This window comes from Caretta caretta, chromosome 2, assembly GCF_965140235.1.
Source record: "Caretta caretta isolate rCarCar2 chromosome 2, rCarCar1.hap1, whole genome shotgun sequence".
NCBI classification, from domain to species: domain Eukaryota; kingdom Metazoa; phylum Chordata; order Testudines; family Cheloniidae; genus Caretta; species Caretta caretta.
This window is the reverse complement of record NC_134207.1, coordinates 149,769,888-149,777,907: the sequence shown is the minus strand read 5'-3', so window position 1 is coordinate 149,777,907 and position 8,020 is coordinate 149,769,888.

The following is an 8,020-nucleotide window of genomic DNA, read 5'->3' as shown; positions in this document are numbered from 1 at the left end:
ACTTCAGAATAATAATAATAATTACGTTTTTACTTTAGAAGCAGTGTGGGCTAATGGACAAGCTCTGACCTAGACTGTAACTTAGGTGATCTGGGTTCTATTTCTGGCTCTGCCACCAACCTGCCATGTGATATTGGTCAGGTCACATTGTCTCTGAGTTTCTCTTATCAGCCTTTGTTTGTACTGTAAGCTCTTTGGGTCAGGCAATTCCTTTTACAATGTGTTTTTGCAGTGCCTATGCACTACAGTAAAACAAATACTAAACAATTACAGTGAGACTCACCAATCCATAATGGATATTATAAATGTTGTGGCTTGATTAGGCTGCTCTTAGTTCAGCTAACTCAATACACAGCATAAATAATTTCATATTTATATATCTCAGCACTTACAAGCAATATAATGTTCAGATAAACTAATGGCTTTCCTGCTCTCTTGTGACATATGAGTAGTATGTTAACATATCTGAATATGGTCTTATATTATGAAAATTTAATTAGTTCCATTAGACAAATCCTTGGTTTCACAGAAATCAACATGAGATTTTTCCACTGACTGCCATAGAACTAGGCTTTGACCCATAATAGATATATGTCCATAAAAGTACAAAGCCAGTCTAAGTCTATACTAAGGATTCATTTTAAAGGTAAGTGAACCATTTTGGGGGAAAAACAGCAACACTGGACAATCCCAAACTTTTACACAAATCATGCATTGCATCAAATCTGGAAACTTTTTTACATTTGAAGAATGTATAGAAGCATACACCCTGCTCTTTCTTTCTGGACCCTAAGGATATGTTCACACTGCAGCTGGGAGCAAATCCCAACCAGGATAGTAACTTGGGCTGGAGCTTGGATTCTCAAGATCACCTGACCCCCTAGGCTTGCGAGCCCAAGCTCCAGCCCAAGTTCCACAGCTACTTTTAGCATGTTAGTTTGAGCCTCACTAGTGCAAGTCTGTCTGCACAGGCTCAGAGGTTTGCTCCCAGCTTAGTATAGACATACTGTAGATCCACTTATCCTTGCTGAAATTAGAGCTGGGCAGGCAATAGTTTTCCTAAGATTTCAAAATATTTCTTATTCTACATCAGATGAAACTGAGACCTTCCAAAGTTCTTTAATGAAAAACCAGAAACAGAAACACAGCACAGAATAGCCAACTGCCAAGTGGTTAGGGCATTCACCTGGAAGGAGGTGGGAGACGGAACTGAATCAGACAGGTGAGAGCTTTGGGATAGGTCTCCATTTGAGTTGTTCTGCTTTGTATAAATAATTGAAGAGCAGGGAACTGAGTCCAGCTTTCCCACACTACAACTGAGTGCATAAACCACTGAGCTCTGTGGCCACTTTCTCTCACACATTCTTGCTTTCTCTCTCTGGCCTAATAAATAGCATGTCCTAACCACCAGGCTATTGATTATTCTGGTATGTCTCTGGTTTTTTACCATAAATTCCAACATGGACAGGAGAAGCCTTTCCTGATGAAAGTTTCAATTAAACGGATCCTTTCACAGGACAAATTTTTGTTTCCATGAATCAGCATTTTTCAGCAAAAAACTGTTTTGTCAACAATTTCCCTACCAGATCTAGCTGAAATCTGTCACCGACTTCAGCAGGTCTGGAAATCTCACTTTTCCAGACCAACTATTAATCTTCAGATCTAGTGAATTCCAAGGCTTTTTCAGATTTGGGTTGAGGACTAAAGCATTGTACGGCATTTCTAACTAGCGTTGTGTGAATTATGAAGTGTGCTTCATGGAGTATGGAAATAAATTAATATCTGCAGGAGCCACCACACTATATCCTGCACCACTGGACTTTTCACTGAATGTTATTAATATAAAACTGGTATTTTGCTTACGTCTACCCATTTGGACAAACCATCCCTATTTCAGTCTAGTGGCCATTGTTCATAAGAGACTCTGGAATGGGATCATTTAATTTCAGCAGAAAGAAAATCCTACCAGTAGATGTTAAGATATTTCTCATACATACATTATATGGGTCCAGAATCTCAAATGATGTAAATCTGCATATCTGTATTAAAGTGGATAGAGTTTCAATGGTTTACACCTAAAGTAATAATCTTGGCCCTTGGTTTTTATCCAGGAAAAATCACAAACATAACACCTTAGCTATAAGTCGGAGAAATCAAATGGCTAGAAATTAAACTGTTTTGTAACCTTAACCAGAGTGGGCACTATCAAGTGCCAACTACTGTAGAGAACAAACTGCTGGCAATCCTTAAATTGCTGAGATCCAGACTATGCTCAAGAAACTGACATCTGATGTTATTGGTCATGAAAATTATTTTCCAGCCTCTGCTTTCACTTTCTACTAAGGTTATAAGAAAGTAGTGGGCTGGCTCTAAAACCATCTGAAATCATCCACTTTTTTTTTACCCTAGTCAGTTTGGCTTCAGATTGTGAACAGATTGTTTGTAATATACTACTGTGATCATTGAATCTGTCCTCCTGTATAGCACAGACCATAGAACTACACCAAAATAATTCCAATAGAATCATAGAATATCAGGGTTGGAAGGGACCTCAGGACATCATCTAGTCCAAACCCCTGCTCAGAGCAGGACTGATCCCCAATTAAATCATCCAGGCAGGGCTTTGTCAAGCCTGACCTTAAAAACTTCTAAGGAAGGAGATTCCACCACTTCCCTAGGTAATGCATTCCAGTGTTTCACCACCCTCCTAGTGAAAAAGTTTTTCCTAATATCCAACTTAAATGTCCCCCACTGCAACTTGAGACCATTACTCCTTGTTCTGTCATGGGCTACCACTGAGAACAGTCTAGAGACATCCTCTTTGGAACCCCCTTTCAGGTAGTTGAAAGCAGCTATCAAATCCCCCCTCATTCTTCTCTTCCGTAGACTAAACATCCCCAGCTCCCTCAGCCTCTCCTCATAACTCATGTGTTCCAGTCCCCTAATCATTTTTGTTGCCCTCCGTTGGACTCTTTCCAATTTTTCCACATCCTTCTTGTAGTGTGGGGCCCAAACCTGGACACAGTACTCCAGATGAGGCCTCACCAGTGTCGAAAGGAGGGGAACGAGCACGTCCCTAGATCTGCTGGCAATGCCGCTATTTATACATCCCAAAATGCCATTGGCCTTCTTGGCAACAAGGGCACACTGTTGACTCATATCCAGCTTCTCGTCCACTGTAACCCCTAGGTCTTTTCTGCAGAACTGCTGCCGAGCCATTCGGTCCCTAGTCTGTAGCGGTGCATTGGATTCTTCCATCCTAAGTACAGGGCTCTGCAGTTGTCCTTGTTGAACCTCATCAGATTTCTTTTGGCCCAATCCTCCAATTTCCCTCTATATTCTATCCCTACCCTACAGTGTATCTACCTCTCCTTCCAGTTTAGTGTCATCTGCAAATTTGCTGAGTGCAATCCACACCATCCTCCAGATCATTTATGAAGATATTGAACAAAACCGGCCCCAGAACCGACCCTTGGGGCACTCCACTTGATACCGGCTGCCAACTAGACATGGAGCCACTGATCACTACCCGCTGAGCCCGACAATCTAGCCAACTTTCTACCCACCTTATAGTCCATTCATCCAGCCCATACTTCTTTCACTTGCTGGCAAGAATACTGTGGGAGACAGTGTCAAAAGCTTTGTTAAAGTCAAGGAACAACACGTCAACAGAACCAGTTATCTCATCATAGAAGGCAATTAGATTAGTCAGGCATGACTTGCCCTCGGTGAATCCATGCTGACTGTTCCTGATCACTTTCCTCTCATGTAAGTGCTTCAGGATTGATTCTTTGAGGACCTGCTCCATGATTTTTCCAGGGACTGAGGGGAGGCTGACTGGCCTGTAGTTCCCAGGATCCGCCTTCTTCCCCTTTTTAAAGATGGGCACTACATTAGCCTTTTTCCAGTCGTCCGGGACTTCCCCCGATCACCATGAGTTTTCAAAGATAATGGCCAATGGCTCTGCAATCACAGCCGCCAACTCCTTTAGCACTCTCGGATGCAACACATCTGGCCCCATGGACTTAGAATCATAGAATCATAGAATATCAGGGTTGGAAGGGACCCCAGAAGGTCATCTAGTCCAAACCCCTGCTCGAAGCAGGACCAATTCCCAGTTAAATCATCCCAGCCAGGGCTTTGTCAAGCCTGACCTTAAAAACCTCTAAGGAAGGAGATTCTACCACCTCCCTAGGTAACGCATTCCAGTGTTTCACCACCCTCTTAGTGAAAAAGTTTTTCCTAATATCCAATCTAAACCTCCCCCACTGCAACTTGAGACCATTACTCCTCGTTCTGTCATCTGCTACCATTGAGAACAGTCTAGAGCCATCCTCTTTGGAACCCCCTTTCAGGTAGTTGAAAGCAGCTATCAAATCCCCCCTCATTCTTCTCTTCTGCAGGCTAAACAATCCCAGCTCCCTCAGCCTCTCCTCATAACTCATGTGTTCCAGTCCCCTAATCATTTTTGTTGCCCTTCGCTGGACTCTCTCCAATTTATCCACATCCTTCTTGAAGTGTGGGGCCCAAAACTGGACACAGTACTCCAGATGAGGCCTCACCAATGTCGAATAGAGGGGAACGATCACGTCCCTCGATCTGCTCGCTATGCCCCTACTTATACATCCCAAAATGCCATTGGCCTTCTTGGCAACAAGGGCACACTGCTGACTCATATCCAGCTTCTCGTCCACTGTCACCCCTAGGTCCTTTTCCGCAGAACTACTGCCTAGCCATTCGGTCCCTAGTATGTAGCTGTGCATTGGGTTCTTCCGTCCTAAGTGCAGGACCCTGCACTTATCCTTATTGAACCTCATCAGATTTCTTTTGGCCCAATCCTCCAATTTGTCTAGGTCTTTCTGTATCCTATCCCTCCCCTCCAGCGTATCTACCACTCCTCCCAGTTTAGTATCATCCGCAAATTTGCTGAGAGTGCAATCCACACCATCCTCCAGATCAGTTATGAAGATATTGAACAAAACCGGCCAGCTTTCTACCCACCTTGTAGTGCATTTATCCAGCCCATACTTCCTTAACTTGCTGACAAGAATACTGTGGGAGACCGTGTCAAAAGCTTTGCTAAAGTCAAGAAATAATACATCCACTGCTTTCCCTTCATCCACAGAACCAGTAATCTCATCATAAAAGGTGATTAAATTAGTCAGGCATCACCTTCCCTTGGTGAATCCATGCTGGCTGTTCCTGATCACTTTACTCTCATGCAAGTGCTTGAGGATTGATTCTTTGAGGACCTGCTCCATGATTTTTCCAGGGACTGAAGTGAGGCTGACTGGCCTGTAGTTCCCAGGATCCTCCTTCTTCCCTTTTTTAAAGATTGGCACTACATTAGCCTTTTTCCAGTCATCCGGGACTTCCCCCGTTCGCCACGAGTTTTCAAAGATAATGGCCAATGGCTCTGCAATCACAGCTGCCAATTCCTTCAGCACTCTCGGATGCAACTCGTCCGGCCCCATGGACTTGTGCACGTCCAGCTTTTCTAAATAGTCCCTAACCACCTCTATCTCCACAGAGGGCTGGCCATCTCTTCCCCATTTTGTGATGCCCAGCGTAGCAGTCTGGGAGCTGACCTTGTTAGTGAAAACAGAGGCAAAAAAAGCATTGAGTACATTAGCTTTTTCCACATCCTCTGTCACTAGTTTGCCTCCCTCATTCAGTAAGGGGCCCACACATTCCTTGGCTTTCTTCTTGTTGCCAACATACCTGAAAAAACCCTTCTTGTTACTCTTGACATCTCTGGCTAGCTGCAGCTCCAGGTGCGATTTGGCCCTCCTGATAACATTCCTACATGCCCAAGCAATATTTTTATACTCTTCCCTGGTCATATGTCCAACCTTCCACTTCTTGTAAGCTTCTTTTTTATGTTTAAGATCCGCTAAGATTTCACCATTAAGCCAAGCTCGTCGCCTGCCATATTTACTATTCTTTCGACTCATCGGGATGGTTTGTCCCTGTAACCTCAACAGGGATTCCTTGAAATACAGCCAGCTCTCCTGGACTCCTTTCCCCTTCAAGTTAGTCCCCCAGGGGATCCTGGCCATCCGTTCTCTGAGGGAGTCGAAGTCTGCTTTCCTGAAGTCCAGGGTCCGTATCGTGCTGCTTACCTTTCTTCCCTGTGTCAGGATCCTGAACTCAACCAACTCATGGTCACTGCCTCCCAGATTCCCATCCACTTTTGCTTCCCCCACTAATTCTACCCAGTTTGTGAGCAGCAGGTCAAGAAAAGCACCCCCCCTAGTTGGCTCCTCTAGCACTTGCGCCAGGAAATTGTCCCCTACGCTTTCCAAAAACTTCCTGGATTGTCTATGCACCGCTGTATTGCTCTCCCAGCAGATATCAGGAAAATTAAAGTCACCCATGAGAATCAGGGCATGCGATCTAGTAGCTTCCGTGAGCTGCCGGAAGAAAGCCTCATCTACCTCATCCCCCTGGTCCGGTGGTCTATAGCAGACTCCCACCACTACATCACTCTTGTTGCACACACTTCTAAACTTAATCCAGAGACACTCAGGTTTTTCTGCAGTTTCGTACCGGAGCTCTGAGCAGTCATACTGCTCCCTTACATACAGTGCTACTCCCCCACCTTTTCTGCCCTGCCTGTCCTTCCTGAACAGTTTATAACCATCCATGACAGTACTCCAGTCATGTGAGTTATCCCACCAAGTCTCTGTTATTCCGATCACGTCATAGTTCCTTGACATCACCAGGACCTCCAGTTCTCCCTGCTTGTTTCCAAGGCTTTGTGCATTTGTATATAAGCACTTGAGATAACCTGTTGATCGCCCCTCATTCCCAGTATGAGGCAGGAGCCCTCCCCTCACAGACATTCCTGCCTGTGCTTCCTCCCGGTATCCCGCTTTCCCACTTACCTCAGGGCTTTGGTCTCCTTCCCCCGGTGAACCTAGTTTAAAGCCCTCCTCACTAGGTTAGCCAGCCTGCTCACGAAGATGCTCTTCCCTCTCTTCGTTAAGTGGAGCCCGTCTCTGCCTAGCACTCCTCCTTCTTGGAACACCATCCCATGGTCGAAGAATCCAAAGCCTTCTCTCCGACACCACCTGCGTAGCCATTCGTTGACTTCCACGATTCGACGCTCCCTACCTAGGCATTTTCCTTCCACGGGGAAAGGACTTGTGCACGTCAAGCTTCTCTAAATAGTCCCGAACCACTTCTTTCTCCACAGAGGGCTGGTCACCTCCTCCCCATGCTGTGCTGCCCAGGGCAGCAGTCTGGGAGCTGACCTTGTTCGTGAAGACAGAGGCAAAAAAAGCATTGAGTACATTAGCTTTTTCCACATCCTCTGTCACTAGGTTGCCTCCCTCATTCAGTAAGGGGCCTACACACTTTCCTTGACTTTCTTCTTGTTGCTAACATACCTGAAGAAACCCTTCTTATTACTCTTAACATCTCTCGCTAGCTGCAACTCCAGGTGTGATTTGGCCTTCCTGATTTCACTCCTCATGCCCGAGCAATATTTTTACACTCATCCCTGGTCATTTGTCCAATCTTCCACTTCTTGTAAGCTTCTTTTTTGTATTTAAGATCAGCAAGGATTTCACTGTTAAGCCAAGCTGGTTGCCTGCCATATTTACTATTCTTTCTACACATCGGGATGGTTTGTCCCTGTCACCTCAATAAGGATTCTTTAAAATACAGCCAGCTCTCCTGGACTCCTTTCCCCCTCATGTTATTCTCCCAGGGGATCTTGCCCATCAGTTCCCTGAGGTAGTCAAAGTCTGCTTTTCTGAACTCCAGGGTCCGTATTCTGCTGCTTTCCTTTCTTCCTTGTGTCAGGATCCTGAACTCGACCATCTCATGGTCACTGCCTCCCAGGTTCCCATCCACTTTTGCTTCCCCTACTAATTCTTCCCAGTTTGTGAGCAGCAGGTCAAGAAAAGCTCTGCCCCAGTTGGTTCCTCCAGCACTTGCACCCGGAAATTGCCCCTACATTTTCCAAAAACTTCCTGGATTGTCTGTGCACCGCTGTATTGCTCTCCCAGCAGAT